The 17,311-nt window shown below is 40.3% G+C and overlaps 1 long non-coding RNA gene across 1 annotated transcript; it reads left to right on the forward strand.

Moving 5' to 3' along the window:
* Positions 1-15,652: 15,652 nt before the first annotated feature.
* Positions 15,653-16,218, forward strand: LOC136392985 (uncharacterized). The gene is made up of 2 exons (XR_010749013.1): positions 15,653-15,784; positions 16,050-16,218. It is a non-coding gene; the product is annotated as an uncharacterized lncRNA (long non-coding RNA).
* Positions 16,219-17,311: the final 1,093 nt, after the last annotated feature.

Below are 17,311 nucleotides of genomic sequence, written 5' to 3' on the forward strand. Positions count from 1 at the left end.
ACTAAATAGCACAACAAATGTTGCAGGAGAAAACTTGATAATTTTTTTTTTGTATTTTTTCTGAAGCTGGAAACGGGGAGAGACAGTCAGACAGACTCCCGCATGCGCCCGACTGGGATCCACCCGGCACGCCCACCAGGGGGCGACGCTCTGCCCACCAGGGGGCAATGCTCTGCTCCTCCGGGGCGTCGCTCTGTTGCGACCAGAGCCACTCTAGCGCCTGGGGCAGAGGCCAAGGAGCCATCCCCAGCGCCTGGGCCATCTTTGCCACACTGCGGGAGGGGAAGAGAGAGACAGAGAGGAAGAAGAGGGGGAGGGGTGGAGAAGCAGATGGGCGCTTCTCCTATGTGCCCTGGCCGGGAATCGAACCCGGGACTTCCGCACGCCAGGCCGGCGCTCTACCACTAAGCCAACCGGACAGGGCCCGATAATTTTTCTTAATGAGGGATTCAGATTATAAATGCTTTGAGATCTGAAAATGGAGGACTCTTTGGGAGTTAGCATAACCTTTCATAGTTCAGTCAGGATGGACAACCTGCTTTGGGTCTTCAAGGCCCTCTGATTCCCAACTAGGTAGAAAGAAGAAAGGCCAGTCAGAGACCTCTGATTTGTATATCATCCATTTTCCTTATTTTGTTTATAAGTAACAATGAAAAACATAAATGTAGTCATATGATATAATTTATATTTTTTCCCTAAAATTTCAACTTACTACATCACAAATTCAGAGGCAATTTTACTGGCCAGTGTCATTAGCCACTAAGGATGTTGTTCCATAGAAGAAGCTGGTATTGCAAATTGCTGTTCGGCGAAAAATGTCAGTAGTCTTAGATACCTTTCTCTTTTGTCACCATCTGTACAGTCTTGCCTTCTTCATAGAGCAGCCCCTTCCTCTGTACAACTGGAAAGATGCCCCTCTCTTCTGTGATTTGACAACTCAAATGTGTCTTGGATAGAGAAAGAAAGCAGACCAGGGATCAGGGCAGGAGGAGAAAATGGCTGTAAATGAACAAACACAAGGGCATGATTCAGGTGATGGAAATACTCTGTAAGTTTTGAATGGGGTAATGGCTGCTCGTCTCAAAGTTGACTGAAATCATTGAATTGTACACTTACTATGGGTGAGTTATATGATATCGAAATTCATAAAATTGTTTCTTTTAAGTGTCTACCAAACCAGGGTAGTGATGCAAAGGGGGTCAGGTTATATTTTTTGGATGCAGACACACTGTTTTTATATAGTAAATGTTTAAAACTATTTATCAACCTCATAAAGAAATAGCTGTCTCCAATATTTCATAAAACAAGATATTTTTGTTCTATTTTTCCTAATTTTGGTGGAGATGTGAGTATAAAGAAATAGTTTTCAAATATGAGGAAAAAAACATTGTGACCACATGACAACTGGCAATCAATGATTCTTTACTGTGAGGCTACAACAGGGAGGGGTTGAACCTGTGGTGAATTAGTGAGGCAGGCCCCATCTCAAGGGGCCAGCCAGCATGAAACTGCATTGGTTACAACCATGGGAGAATACCAGCTCAGTGTTGCCAGATTTTCTATTTGTCCAAGAGCATTGTCTAATAACATCTTTCAATTTTTAAAATGTTGGTTCAGACTTTAAAATAAAACACGATCTGTTCCACCAAACAAAATGAGATCAATTCAGTAGATAAGCTGAAAGTTTATCTACTTTATGGTCAGGACCTTACCACTGAGCATTTAATTGTGGATTTCCCACATTTGTTCACTGTTGTTTTATGAGAGCTAATTTTGACTTTCTAATTCTTCATAGTTTTTGGAGCTATGGGTTGGGATAAGGGGATGGGGGTTGATAATCATATATGTGCGCATGTGAATGTGTGTGTGCATGTGTGTGCATGTGTGTGCATGTGTATACCCTATTCAAAGAAAGTGTATACCACTTCTACATAATGCCTACCTCTGTGCTCATATATATTACAAATGCACAGTCAATGTTGTTGACTTTGCTAATATGATCAAATGTTATTTAAATTAACATTTCCTTGAAGGCTAGCTAAAATATGCACGCTACTTCACTCACCAATACAAAGCCTGGGACTCAAACCCAAGTTGAAATAGATGTTACCTTAAATAAGAAAGAATAACTCATCAGATTTTCCTTGGTAATATCTAGTCTATAAGGAAGTAAAAATAACATTTTTTTTAATTGGGTCATCATATTATTTCCAAAATGAAGCAGATGCTAAATAGATTCTTATCAAATATTGTCCTTTCTTTCTGGGCACATATAAAATGATATTTCCCAATCTCCTTTTCAGTTAGTTGGAGGTCACCTGCCTGCATTCTAGGCAATACAAGGTGAGCAGATATTACTTCCAGGACTGGCCATGGGAATCCCTGAACGAACCTCCACACTCCCTCTATTTCCATGTTACAGCATTTGTGGAGGCCACGTGTTGAGGATGGAGTCATTATCAGATGAAAGAAGTCATAGCTTGAGGAGAGTCGCACAGTAGAGCCATCTGATCTGCATCAGATGGAAACACAAATGAAAAACATATTTGTGTTAAACCACTATTTAACACAATATTTGACAATGTCTGCTGACCAGGACCAGCTCAGCAAATGTGCCCTGTGCATTATCATAGGACTGCAGGTTCTAAAGGGTTCCACACCTGGTTTAATGCTGTACTGTCACTTTGATGATTCTGAATCATTTTGTCTTTGAACTTGCATTTCGTAAGTGGGGTCTTATGGGACAAAGTAGTATGCCCTTGAACAGAGGAGACACCTGCAACATGTGTGGCTGCCTTTCCTAGCCTCCCTGTTTGCATCTGCAATGCACCATAAGCACAGAATTCTGGTGGGCCAGCAATGAGCTGGATTTCAGCAAGCCTCAAAGGTATTCCAAGTTCAGAGTGTTTTACCTATGACCGAGTAGGCAAGGACATGTACAGCCCCAAGGGCCACACTTCCTGTTTGACCCAGAACTTTCTTTGAGTACAGAAAGAAGAAAGCGGCATTCTAAAAAACACAAATGCCCCAGGAACCCTGTCAGATCCTTTTATCTTCACCTTGCTTCCTTGATAGCCCTCACTTAGTCCTGCAAGTGATAACATAGAAGGAAAGAGAAGAATCAAATTGCCTATAGTGCTTTTTCCTTTCAGACCTTCCAAACTCAACTGTGAGCTGATGGTAGGGAGCGTGAGCAGAATGAGCACATACTTTATGCAGCATATGCACTATTCTAATGGGAGTGAAATATTAGTGGTATAATTTTGGCAATTCTGCATATGACATAAATGCTCTTTTTTAATTAAAAATTTTTTTTAATTTTTCTTAAGGGAGAAGTAGGGATGCAGAGAGACAGACTCCCACATGCACTCAGACCGGGATTCATCTGGCAAGCCCCCTACTGGGCAATGCTCTGCCCATCTGGGACTGTTGCTCTGTTGCTCAGCAACCAAGCTATTTTAGCACCTGAGGTGAGGCCATGGATCCATTCTCAGCACCCAGGGCCAAATTGCTCCAACTGAGCCATGGCTGTGGGAGGAGAAGAGAGATAGAAAGAGAAGGGAGAGGGGGAGGAGTGAAGAAGCAGATGGTTACTTCTCCTGTGTTCCCTGACTGGGAATCAAACCTAGGACATTCATATGCCAGGCCGATGCCCTACCACTGAACTAATCAGCTAGGGCCATAAATGCTCTTGTATTTGCATTAAAACTAGTATGCTGAATTATAAAGAGAAACACTAAAATTCATGATAATATTTTAAAGTTTTAGTTTTTTTTTGTTGTTGTTGTTAGAATGACATTAAATAGCAAATTTTAAAAATGCCATGTCAAGCTGAGAAGAGAGACAGTGGAAGACAGGAAAAAGCTATATATTTTATACATTTAAATTCACTTTTCTCTGCTTTTGACTAAGGAACCCACATTTTCATTTTTCACTGGACCCTGAAGAGAGACTAACCTTCCAGTAGTCTTTGTTGTTATCACTGGCCTTGTTATGTGCAATAATTAGACAACTTGTACAACTTACAAGCAACAGGGAACAAGTCAGTGGCTGAACTGGAAACAGTAGTCTAATCTCTGACTTTCATTACATCATAGATTTATTCTCTCAGATATAATGTGTAGCAGGAAAGACATAATTTAGATTGAAAAATTATTTTGCTATTACACTTATGAGGCAGGAATTAGGGAAAGGAAATACTAACTTATGACTTGTACAAGCACTGATATTGGGTACTTTATATTTAATCATTTGTTATAGATGGTTATCATCCATCCCATTTTATAGGTGAGCAATTTGAGGCTCAGTGACGTTAAGTAATTTGTTAAAGTTCATGTTTCTGAAGCATGTTGACTGAGTCCCAAATCAAACTCAGATCTGCATGACTCTGAAACGTGTGATACAGATGGGTCTTCTCTGTGGTCACCCTTCAGCACTAAGGGCAAGAATTTGACTCCAAAGTGGAATTCCCTTCCCACTCCACATCAGTGAAGAGTCCCTTGTCTCAGACAAACTGGGACACTCTTGAGAGGAAAATAGGGGTTGCTAATCAACACAAGAGACAACAGATATTAATCAGGACTGCTCCTGAAACATGGGGACCTCTACCAGGCACCTTCCTCCTGGAGAAACCTCATCACAGGGCAAGGGCAGTGTCCTGGTCAATATCTGCTTCCCCGCAGCGACCACTGACACCTCATTCATATTTAGTTGCGAGAAGAAAGTGATATTGAAAAGTGAGAAGGAGGACCCTGGCCAGTTAGCTTTGTTGATTAGAGCATCATTCCGCTAAGCAAAGGCTGTGGGTTCAATTGCTGGTCAGGGTACATACAGAAACAAATTGATGTTCCAGCCTCTCTCTCTCTCTCTCTCTCTCTCTCTCTCCCTTTCTCTCTCTCTCAAGTCAATCAATAAAACTTTTTTGAAAGGTGAGAGGGAGGTAAAAACTGAGATATTTTATAATTCATCATAAAATGAGTACTGGTACCACATTTTTGCTTCAGAAGCATTAGTTAAAAAATTTCAGGAGCAGTCCTGGTAACCTAGAACATACTCATTCTGACAGATCTGAAATGCAACCATTTTTCGTTTGCAGAGAGGGCTGTGCCAGGTCCCTCTCATCTCGTAGTGTTTATTTGGTTGTGTACGTGTGACTACCATTGAAGTGAATGCAAAATTTAAAAAAAGGGATTCTGACTTAGCCTCCTGAAGATGTGAAGCTAACATTCTGGGTTTGTGCCATATACATGGTGTGGTAGCTAATTAAATAGGCTAAAATAAAAAAAGCATAGCTCTCAAAACACTTCATGTCTTCTCTTCCTCTTTTTCCTTGTCCTCCTTCTTTTATCCGGCTCCGAATAATAAAATCCATGCAGATTAGACATGCATTGCCAGAAGGAGCTGCAGGAAAAAGGACTACATAGTTCTAGGGGGACAGTAGGTTCAAATTGGGGCAAGAATCCAGCCCACACCATTCGTTCATTTGCACACCCCCTGCTGCTGACATGCTGTTCACCCTCTGGCCCTAGATTTCTTCTGGCACCTGCCAGAATCCAGAGGTAGGGATGTAAACCGGATGGTGGGCACATATATGCGCTTCCATTCATAAAGATCCATGACTGCTAAGACCAAAAAGGGAGGAGAGAGTCCACAGCCCTCTAATCTGGACTATTGTTCATACAGCAGGCCAGTAGTACTTAGATGGCTGGATCTGCAATTTCACGCGTGAGGGACTCCTAGTGCGTGGCCCTGTCTCCATCCGGGGCTGAAGAAGGCCGTGGGTCAGGGACCTACTCTTTTGTCTGAGATCACACGGACCGTTGACAGCAGACCCCTCAGTGCAAGCTTGCTCACTTCTGGAGGCCTGCCAAACCTCACACCAAGAAAACGACGGCATTTAATTAGAAGAGGGAATACCTCGCCTGACATAAAAGAGAAGAGTGAAATGGGAAAAATCAATTCATTGCTATGTAATTGGTGTAAAACACTTTAAATATGTAGAGGTTGTTGTTCAGTTAAAAAAAAAAAAAAAAAAAAAAAAAGAGCCCGTTTCTTATTAGAAGCCGCGTAGTTCTCCTGACTGCTTTTGTGCCCTGGTGGCAGCTGAGGGCAGCGTGGAAGCGAGAAAGCCATTGCAATAAACCTCTGAGCTTTGCCCCATTAAAAATGTCAGACTAATAAATCACATTTTTAATGACTGAGGAGGGGGGAGATCAATAAGTTTGGGAAAGCCATCTATAGAGGTATCATATGGTGTTATTTAAGGAAAGCTCACCAGGGCAGCAAATATTTCACAACCTAAAGTTCAATGTTAAGGTCCAAATTAGAACATTAAGGCTGTATTAACTTTTAGGCCAGAAATCTTAACTTAATCCCCTGTATTTTTAGGTACAATTTGGTCTTTGGCTTGTACATAAATTTAAAAATAAATAGCTCTATACCTTTCTTCTTTCTTTTTTAGTATATTTCTTTTTTATAATTTTTTTTAAATTTTTGAAATTAAATTTAATGGGATGACATTGATCAATAAGAGCACATAGGTTTTAAGTGAAAATCTCTATAACATTTGAACTGTTGATTGCATCATGTGCCCATCACCCAAAGTCAAATAATTTTTCACACCATATATTTGTCCCTCTTTACTTCCCTCCCCCCACCCCTCCTCTGGATAACCATTTCACTTTTGTCTATGTCCAGGAATCTCAGCTCTATATCCCACCTACATGGGATATATATTTATCCCTCTTTACTCTCCTCCCCCCTGCTTTATACCTTTCAAATTGTTTTCTATTTTCAACATTTTCAAAACATAAAACAAAAAATTATCAGTTCCATTAACCAGAGTTTTTCAAAAGCATTTCTAACTTCGACAATGAACTTAGTATATCGAAACAACAACAGGAAGTCAAACTAAACAAAAGGGTGAAGTACACTGCTGAGGCGATGAACGTAAGAATATACCCAATAGATCCGCAGGCTGCAGTGCCAGCGCAGATCCAACTGTCAAACGTAAAGGAAAAATAGATCCCGTAAAAAAAATAACACTAGGCTTATAATTATTCTTAGTGGCTTTTTCTTCTCTTCCCCTTACACCTCCCTACTTTGAGTTATATATGCCTTCACAGATATTCTCATCAGAGGGGGAAAAAACCAATCCCACATTTTAATCAGTTACTCATTTTGATAAAAGTCTTAAAATCGCCTTATTTAATGAGTTTCTCTTCACAAGTACAAAAGATGTAACTAAGGTGCAGTGATGGGCAGTAGAGGAAGCTCTTCCGAGGTCTTAGGGAAACTGTTTAGCAGGATTGAAGACCACTTCTGACGCCCACTCTAAAAGAAATATTTTAAGCAAACCATAAAAGTGAGCTTGACCCTTCCGTGAGCCCGTCATAAATCAATTGTTAAAGCAAGGGTGAAAATTGGGGAGGAGGTCAGAGGTGGGAGAGAGGTCACAGAGAAAGGACAGTGTGAGAACTTAGAGCCAAAACGAGAGGGGAAATGGGGCAATCTTTTGGTTGAGCAGCATCGTTAGTTCCTAATTATGCTGCTTAGAGAACTGTACACTAATGAAATTATAGAAAAAAACATTCCCACAGCAGAACTTAAAACCTACGGTTGCTGTAGTTATGAGGTCCCTGTTTAGCAAAAGGTAGATTAAAACTTGATTAAAAGTAAATTGCCATCTACCCGGTTTTTAGATCCTTGGGAAAGTTCATCCAAATATACGTGAAGGCTTACACCTTAGTTTTCCATTTATCATTAGAGAAAGGATCTTAAAATACGCAAATGGTAATCAGACATAAATGCCTCATTCATGGTATCTCAGAGTATATCGTTTTTGCTACAGTCTGAGAAAGGCAACATCTAACTTTTTGCCAGATTGATTTTATACTCACAAGGAAAGCTCTGTGACACCCCCTTCATGAAGAGAGAATATTGAATGATGAGTTAGTTTGTTGACTAATCTAAAAAAAATTTTTTTTTTCTTTTTGTAGAACATTTTGTACCAAATGTAGAGTTTGAATGATCTCTATATCTCATCATTTGTTTCCATGGAGTGGAATCAAGTCTGAAGCCCAGACAATTAAAGCGATTCACATTTAAATGAAAGGTGGCTTGATTGATTTGTAACGACACAATTTATTTGGTAATAATGACATTCCTTGAGTTTGGCCAGCAAAACAAAGGTTGATTTATTTCCTAATAACAAAGACAAATGGCCCTTCTGCTCCAGCCTCTTCCTCATTCTCAGCGGCTCAGGGCCAGGTTTCCAGTGGACTCTGGTCTGTTTTCCCTCCTGCTAGAGGAGAATGCTCAACAAATCTTTCAGAAACATGCACCACAATGGTCCCAATAATAGAAACTAGACATTTGTCCACCTAAAAGTTTTAAGCCATATGCAATTTCATAAGTTGGTATTTAAAACAAAAGTCATTCCAGAAAAAATATGCATATCATATCATGCAAAGCACCTTAATCTTGGCATTTGTAAAGATATTGTTATGGGTAACATGTGTTTGAGACAAATTTTAAAGAACTCAGCTAAATGGGGTAAATATAATGATACATCATTGTTATAATGACATTGTTCATATTTTTAAGAATATTATCCTTAAAAACAGTGCAATGTTCTATACAGGTGGTTCACTTAAAATATGATTTTTAAAATGTAAATATAAGTAGAACAACTAAGTCTACATAAGGTAATAAGGAATATCAAAGAATAATACAAGGGCAAACAAATCAATAAAATAATCTATTTTTAGCAAATATATAGTGGTTTATATTATTATGTAATAAAGTTATAATATTAAGCTCTGTTGAAAGTTTCCTGTTTTATTTAATTTTTAAATTGAGATATAATAGACATATAACATTATATTAGTTTTTAAGTGTTCAACAGTGATTCCATATTTGTACCTATTGTGAAAAAATCATCATAATAAGTCTGGAATGATCACACATGGTTATAATTTTCTTATGATGAGAACTTCTAAGATTTATTCTCATAGCAACTTTCTTTTTAAAAAAATATTTTTTTTAATTTAATGATTTCAGCAAGAGAGAAAGCAGGAGAGAGAGAGAGAGAGAGAGAGAGAGAGAGAGAGAGAAGCAGGAACCAATCTGTTCCTGTATGTGCCCTGACCAGGGATTGAACAGGCAACTTCTACACTTTGGAATGATAATCCAACCAACTGAACTATCCATCCAGACCAACAACTTTCAAACATACAACATAGTATTAACCATAGCCACCATGATGTACATTGCAACCACGGGACTTATTTTATAACTGGAAGTCTGAACCTTTTGACTTATCACCCATTATTTTCTCTCTCCTATTTTATTTGAATATGTTTTGGGTACTTAGTAGTTTTTTTTTTTTTTGGGGGGGGGGGGTACTTGGTAGTTTTAAGACACAGAGTCCTTGAGTGACTTACAGAATCCCCTAGTACCTTTTAGGTAGAGTAGGCCTACAAGGTGTGAGGCAGATTCTGGCTGGGGAGAGGAGGTCAAGCTAGTTGGAGTGACGTCCTACCATGATTTTCAGAAGACCTTTTTCCTGAGTAGGAAAAATGCAATAATACAAAAATTTCAGAAGTGTGTATGATCTCATCTTTGTTCATTTCTGAAAAGAGAAAACTTTTTCACTTTGACCTGAAAGGAAGCTGGGAACTACTGCAGGTAGCTGTATCCAAGAGCTGATGAAGAGCTAAGGAAGCAAATTGCTTTTTGCTTTCAACTGCAATGTTCATTCACTCAATAGGGAGTCCCTACTGAGAGCCAAGCATGCTCTCCAGCCTACTGTAGAAGCCAGGCTAGGTCTTCGCCCTCCTATACCTTACACTCTCATGGAAAGCTGGGAGGGCAAATGGTTACAAGGAAAGCAAAAAGGACACTTGCTGACAGAGATACAGTGGTAGGTAAATAAGGCCACATGAGAGAACTGGGAAAGTGAAAGCTTAGATGTGTAGTTAGACAGGTGATCTATGAGTGAAGTTGGCAGGGGGTTACCTTAGAGGGGAGCCTGCTACTTGGTGCAAGCAAAAGCTATAATTTCTTAAGTAAAAAAACCCCACAAAAAAACAGAGTGGTTCAAGATAGAATAAGGAAACACCTGCATACCTAAAATTCATAAATAGTAAGTGCTAAGATATCGTCATTAAGGCTTAAGTTTATTTTTAATGAAAGACAAGAATATTACAACTGAAGTCTCCTCTCTCTTTCTCTTTCTCTTTCTCTCTCTCTCCAATTCCCTCACTTTCTTCCTTCCTTTCCCGGTCAAGCTGATCATTATTGTGGGGGCTAAAAAAATTAATACTTTTCCTCACACCTTCTGAGTTCTTCTCTCTGGGATGATAATCACATTAGCAAAGATGGATTAACAAGAGAAAATCAGATTTTTAATGCCTGTGTGTGGAGAATTCACACACGCATGAACGTTCCAAAGACAGTGAGGCAACAATGGGTCTGCAGGATATTTTTGGACAAAGGAGAAAGGTGGGGACGAGATCTTAGATTTCAGAAGTGAGAATGGGCAATTTACAGGTAGTTGGGGAAAAGCGAAACATCCATGGCAGGCAAATTGTTGCTAGGCAACCCAGAAACAAGGAGACCTGGGGTATCTAGCTAACAGGCTTGGAGTCATGCTGACTAATGCCAAGGTGAAGATTTTTAAGGTGATTAAGCCAAAGCTCCTTTTCCTATTTCCTAAAGCAGGTTTCTCTGTCTGAATCTCCTGGGCAGAAAGGGGGAGGAGGGAGGGTTGAAGTTTCTTAGTGAGTCTTTTGTTTCTTAATAACCAGCTTAAAATCAATATCCCAAAGGGCAGCTTCAGGGTGGCAGAACTTTGGTCTCTGGTCCCTTTCCCTCCCACGACATGGCGTGCTGTTCTTCCAGTCCACGTTGTACATTGCTCCCATATGAACATGTGCCTAAGAACGGCACTGTTTCCATATTTTTAAAATGTATACAAATTGCATCATTCTGAACATAAAATTCTGTTATTTGGTTTTTCACCCAGCACTGTTTCGGTAGTTACCCAAGGCAATACTGATGAAACTTTTTCATTTTGGTAACCATACAGTAGTCCCTCATAGTGGGGTGGACAAAAGTCAGTTTACAGTTCTGAGTATGCAAAACTCATATTTTATTCTTGTATTATTTAGCTGTATGAACTGCAAGCCTACTTTTGCCCACCTCTCTATGTCCTAATCAGAGGTGGATTAAGGTTGGTTGAAGCCCCAGGCACAGAAGAAAATATTGGGCCCCTTAAAGAAAAGAGAAACAGGGAAAATAAAAATACATGTTAACCATATTTTTAAATAAATTTAAAAATATTGTGTACTATTAATGTTAAAATTATACATATGAAACCAAACTTGGTATCATTAGAAAAAAAAGTGTAAAGTTGGGGTTTTGCGGGGCCCTTCAGAAGTCGGGGCCCAGGGCGTACCTGGTGCGCCTGCTGTTAAATCCGCCTCTGGTCCTAATTTTTCTACACTAATGAACATTGGGATTTTTGACGGATTTTACTATTACACACTGTACTTCACTAAACACTTTTATACTATGTCTTTTTGTATACAGATGCAAGAGTTTCTTTTAAAAATATATACTTAGAGTAGAATTGCTAGATAGGAGGGGTTGAGGTGGAGATGAATGAAGCAGTACAGATGTTGCCAGCTTGTTTTCCAAAGTGGCCATACACATTGATAATTGCATTAGGGGTGTGAGGCTCCTGCTCTGCCCCATTCTCATCGGCATCTAGTATTGCAGATCTTATTGTTCCAAAGGACATCTCCTGTTTTACACTGGCACATAAAGTAATATTTCTAATTACTAATGAGGTAGAATTATTTTTTCATACATTTACCGGCTATTTAATTTTCTTAGTTTGTGAATTCCCTGCTTCTAGTCTTTGTCAGATTTGTTATTATGTTTTATGTTTTTTCTTATTGATTTATGGCAGTTATTTATGTTTTCTGGATTTTGATATATATATGATACATACAGATACATAAATATTTGAGATATATATGTATATATAAATGTATATGTATTCAGGCAGGCAGGCAACCACAAAATTAATATACATTAGTTTATGAACAGAAATAATCAGTTGGAAGATATACTAGCCTCACTTGCCAAGTAGCATAAACACAAAATACTTCTCAATAACTTTATTAAGAGATATAAAGACAGTTCAGTTTAACATTATACATAAACAAAAAACTTTGAAGGGATCAAAGTGTTGGCACCTGAAGCTGCTTTTTTGGGATGTTGATTTTAAGCAAGTTATTAAGAAATAAATGACTCGGAAAGAAACTTTGACTTGCCTTCCCTTTCCTGCCCAAGAGATTAAGACAGAGAAACCTGCTTCAGGAAGGAGAGCTTGGGATGTAGCCTTAGTAAACAGGAGTGCTTCAGGCAACCACCTGTTCGCTAGATACCCAGTGTCCCATCATCTCTGAGTGGCCTAGCAAGGATTTTCTTGCCCTGTACGGTCCCCTCTTCCCCAACTACCTGTAAATCGCCCATTTCACTGCTGAAATCCAGTTCTCCCATTACGTTCTTTTGAACCCCTTGTCTTTCCTTTTTTTTTTTTTCTTGTATTTTTCTGAAGCTAGAAACGGGGAGAGACAGTCAGACAGACTCCCGCATGCGCCCGACCGGGATCCACCCGGCACGCCCACCAGGGGCGACGCTCTGCCCACCAGGGGGCATCGCTCTACCTAGACCAGAGCCACTCTAGCGCCTGGGGCAGAGGCCACGGAGCCATCCCCAGCGCCCGGGCCATCTTTGCTCCAATGGAGCCTTGGCTGTGGGAGGGGAAGAGAGAGACAGAGAGGAAGGAGGGTGGGGGGGGGGGGGGTGAAGAAGCAAATGGGCGCTTCTCCTATGTGCCCTGGCTGGGAATCGAACCCGGGTCCCCCGCACGCCAGGCCGACGCTCTACCGCTGAGCCAACCGGCCAGGGATGAACCCCTTGTCTTATATTACCCAATATTGTTTCACTGTCTTTGGGATTTCCGTGGAATTATCGTGCCTATGTGAATTCCCCATCAGCACGCATTACACTTTAATTTTTCTCCTGTTAATCTGTCTCTGTTAATTTTATAATTAGCCCAGTCAGAAGACATGTTGGCCTGGCCAACATGTCAAGTCCTTGTAGAAGAAACTAACATCATAGAGATGTAAGTCCTCCTCAAATTAGTCTACTAATTTAATATAATCCTATTAAAAATTCGAGCAACTTTTTCCTTGAACTTGACACAAAAGCCACATATTAGAGTGAAAATATTCAAGAACTAAGGCAATGATTAATAACAAGCATGAGAAGTATGTCCTATAAGGTGACAAAAGTTATAAAATTGCTGTAACCACATGCACTGGGTAGAGAATAACACCAATAGATAGACATTGGTCCTCTGTGTGTCTTGGCAAACATAATAAAAAACTTTCCACTATTGTTACTTCTTTAGTTACTGAACAATTCATTGTCTAATTTTTAATAAATAATTATACTTTCAGAGGAAAAATAAGGATCTGGCTGATGTTTTAAAACCTCCTAATCCAAAGAAGAATAATTTTTTGGCATCTGGCTCAAGAAATTCAAGCAAAATGAACTAGCTGCTCTGGGCCATCGATTTTCTTAACTCTAACAGCAAGATGTACATAAACATACTACACTCACAGACGCATGAGCATGTTAATGCTCGAGTCTGAAGAAACTGAAGTGATCCTTTAGAGCCTATGACTCATTTTATAAAAGAAGAGATGGGCCCCCCCCCCCCCGATCCCAATGGTAACAAAATTACTTAGCATTTGTCAGGATGGATCTAATGGAATAAATAATTCCAGGAATCTTTAAGGACCCTCCAACGTGAAATCACAGCAGGCATGACTGGGCTAACAAATGCTGCTGGAGACAGGTGGAAAACATGAGACAAAATTTGTGAGCGCCGCTGGGCGCCTGGCACCCCTACCTGAGCCAGCTGTATCTGACTGGCCCAGCTTCCCAGCCGATGTGACCCTTAATTAAGAGGCAGAACCAATTCTCTTTTCTAACTGGGCTTCTCCCTGGAATGTTCTCAGAGCAGTTTTGCTCATCTTCCCCACATACCATTCTGCTTTTTATATTAATCGACTCAGATGACAAGTGCTCAGACCAGAAGCCACTGTTTGGGTAATCATGCCCCAAACCATCATTTGTCTGTGACTGTAATTTAATAAGAATCTAGTCACTGAATGAGATGTAAAAGTCATCATGCAATTAAAAAATTATTTTTTCATATATTAGCTCACAATATTTATACTAGGAACTATGTGTTACTATCTCCACTTAACAGACAAGGAAGTTGAGACTCGGGCGAGTGACCCTCCCAAGGACGCAGAAGAGAGGACAGAGACAGAACTCCTGCCCAGCCAGGTCTGGCAGAGTACAAGCTACGTGAGCTATCTTGCATGATGCCAACTGTCATTTCAACTTAAAATGACTCTGGGCTCACTTGGTGAGTTGCTGCATGCTGACAACTTGAAATTCTAAAAGATGATGATTCCAAAGACATATAGGATGTAAGTACCTAAAATTTAGAGCAGGTTGTTTTATGGCCGTGTATCATAGAGTCACCAAGCCTCCTGTGCTATACCATTTCAGTGCTTCTTTGGAGATGGTAACAGCACTTCACTTTGCTGCTTCTTGATTTCATAAAATTAAGAAATTCACATGCTTACATCAAACCTATGTGCCTGGTGATTAAATGGGTGTAGTGTCATGCACAACAATAAAAAATTAATATGATGGTAGCTTAAAAAATATGGTACTATGCCATTCTTCTTTTTCATTTAGTCCCTGGCACTCTAACGTCCTTTCCATTCCTTGGTAACACAAAGACCTTTCCTGTTCCAGTAGGGTCTTTACCTTTACTGTTCCTTTTGCTTTAAAACCAAGCTTACCGGTTTCCTCATGGCTCCTCTTTTACTTTGGGTCTTAAGTCAAATAGCATCTCAGAGGAGGCTGCAGTCACCCCCTATCTAACAAGGGTCCATAGTTGTTCTCTATCAAATCCCCTCCTTTGTTTCTTTCATATATGTTTCAATCTAAAATTACTCTATTTGTTTTTATTTTCTTGAAATTAGATATATTTTTTGTTCATTACTGAATATCCAGCACCCAGAATAGAGTCTGGAAGATGGTGGTAGCTCAGTAAAAACTGATGAAGTGATTAATGAGTGAATGAGCACTCGTGTAATAGAAACAGTAAAAATGGTCAGAGAAACCCTTTTCAGCTACATTTCCACAAAGAGATTCAGCAACAGAAATGGGGAGCTGATCATACTTTTACTCAGTTTCAAAGCCCTGGCAAGTCAGTCCTGATTTCAGGGGCAGAAAGGACCTGAGAGTTGCAGCCTCTGAGTTTTGCATCCCAGCTCAGAAAACCCATTCTTGTAAGAATAGCCAGGGCTATGCGGACCCTCTTCCCTCAGATCCTTTGGCGTGTGTTCTTGGGCCCTGCAAAGGTTACTATTTACTGGGTTTTGTCGAGCCAACACAAAGTAAATATTTTCAGTTCCCAAATGCTGGTGAGAGTAGGGGAGAGATCAAATGACAGTGCCTGGGAGTCAACTCAGCCTCAGTGCAGCGGCTTCGGCCGGGTTTGGCGCACACTGGATTAGGAACACATGGCAAAGGCGGAGTCCAGCAGCAGACCTGCGACATGGCGGGAAGAATGTGTGCAGCTCTTGGAAGAAATCAACAACGGCAGCAAATCAAGCGCCAGGTGCTGTCAGGTCCATGCATTCTCTGTGGCTTGTCAATAGCCACATCCCTACGGAGATGTGGTACATTAGTGAGGTGCAGAACGGGAGGGGCGGTGGTGAGAGTTGCCCAGCAGCAGATCAGCAAGTGGAGCAGAAATAGCTCTGCTGGATGAGCATTAAAGAGAGCAAAGCCTTGGTAGTCCAGAGCTCAAGTGTTCGAAAACCATGCTTATCTGTAAATAAAAATCATTGAAAATTGTGCCTGTTGTTTGTTTTCTCCTGCAGGAGAACAAGATCCTGGCACCTGATCAAATGCTTGAAGAGCCATCTGAAATGAAGCCACACTGAGGCTCAGAGTCACATTGCTGTTTTTGTGCGGGGTGGGTGGCAGCTAAGCCTTCCTAGATGCTCTTTTCCTTCTGGCCAACGGAATAAAGTATTGGGCTTGCGCAAACAGGCCCCAACAAGGCACTTTTATTTAGTTTCTAGCGTGATTAATCTAATTTGTTTTAGGTTCTGGGAAACTGGCTATCCTACAAGGTAGCTTCCTGGAAATTTATAAAAACTTAACATCCAAAAATTCTTGAGCAAATTAGACATTAAGGGGCCAATTGTATACGTTTCAAATCAACAAGCTGCTACAGAGGAAAAATGGATCTATCTAGAAAAGGTTTACAGTTTAGGAAAAATTTGATTTTGAGAAAGTAGCATATGTTCTTTTCAATCTTTTTTCTCAGGCTCACTTTTAACGGATCATTGAAACCTCCCATTAAGAAAGGTACTAAATCCATCATCAGAAAGGTATCAGATAAGCACACCCATCTGCTGCTGTTTTAACAATTTAAAAGGATGCACTAAGAGTGGAAATGTTGTTCTCTGAGAAGTTGGCAGAGCTCTCTCTGTGCCAAGCGCAGGGAGCTGGGGCTGTACTCGAAGTGGGGAACAGCCGTAGAGTGAGAGCATCCCAATCTACCCCTGTGGAAGAGAAGGGCTCAAGCTTTCAGTTTTCCAAATGAGAAAACAGACTCTTAGGTCAGTTAAATAATTTTCCTAAAGAAGCACAGCCAATTGACTAATGAGAAAGCCAGCTGAGAAGTTTCATCTCCTGGTTTCTGGTCCAAGGCCATTCCATTTTTTTGCACCTGCACAGTCTATTTTGACATTCCCAAGAAGTGCAATTCTAGGATCCACCTCTAGATACTTCTTTCCATATTGGAACTAGTCCACCAGGGCAGTCTTAGAATGGGGGTTTTTCAATCCAGGACTTCATGCCCAATCCCTGCCCTCTCAAATCCAGCAATTGGCTTTTTAAAAATATTTACTTCTATCTTGTAAGAGTAGATTATAAGTCAAAACCAAACCTCTAAAACAAACCATAGTCCAAAGGTCTCTCTACTTGTCCTAGACCTCTAATAACATTAACTAGAGGTGGAAATCATCTAGGCTTTTCAGATGCTTAAAAACTATGGCATATTGGGAAGAGGTGGCTCAGGGGAAGATTATTTGGCAGGCGCTGATTAAGTTCAATTTCATGGCTGTTCTCCCCC

Source organism: Saccopteryx leptura, chromosome 2 (assembly GCF_036850995.1).
Source record: "Saccopteryx leptura isolate mSacLep1 chromosome 2, mSacLep1_pri_phased_curated, whole genome shotgun sequence".
Lineage (NCBI taxonomy): Eukaryota > Metazoa > Chordata > Mammalia > Chiroptera > Emballonuridae > Saccopteryx > Saccopteryx leptura.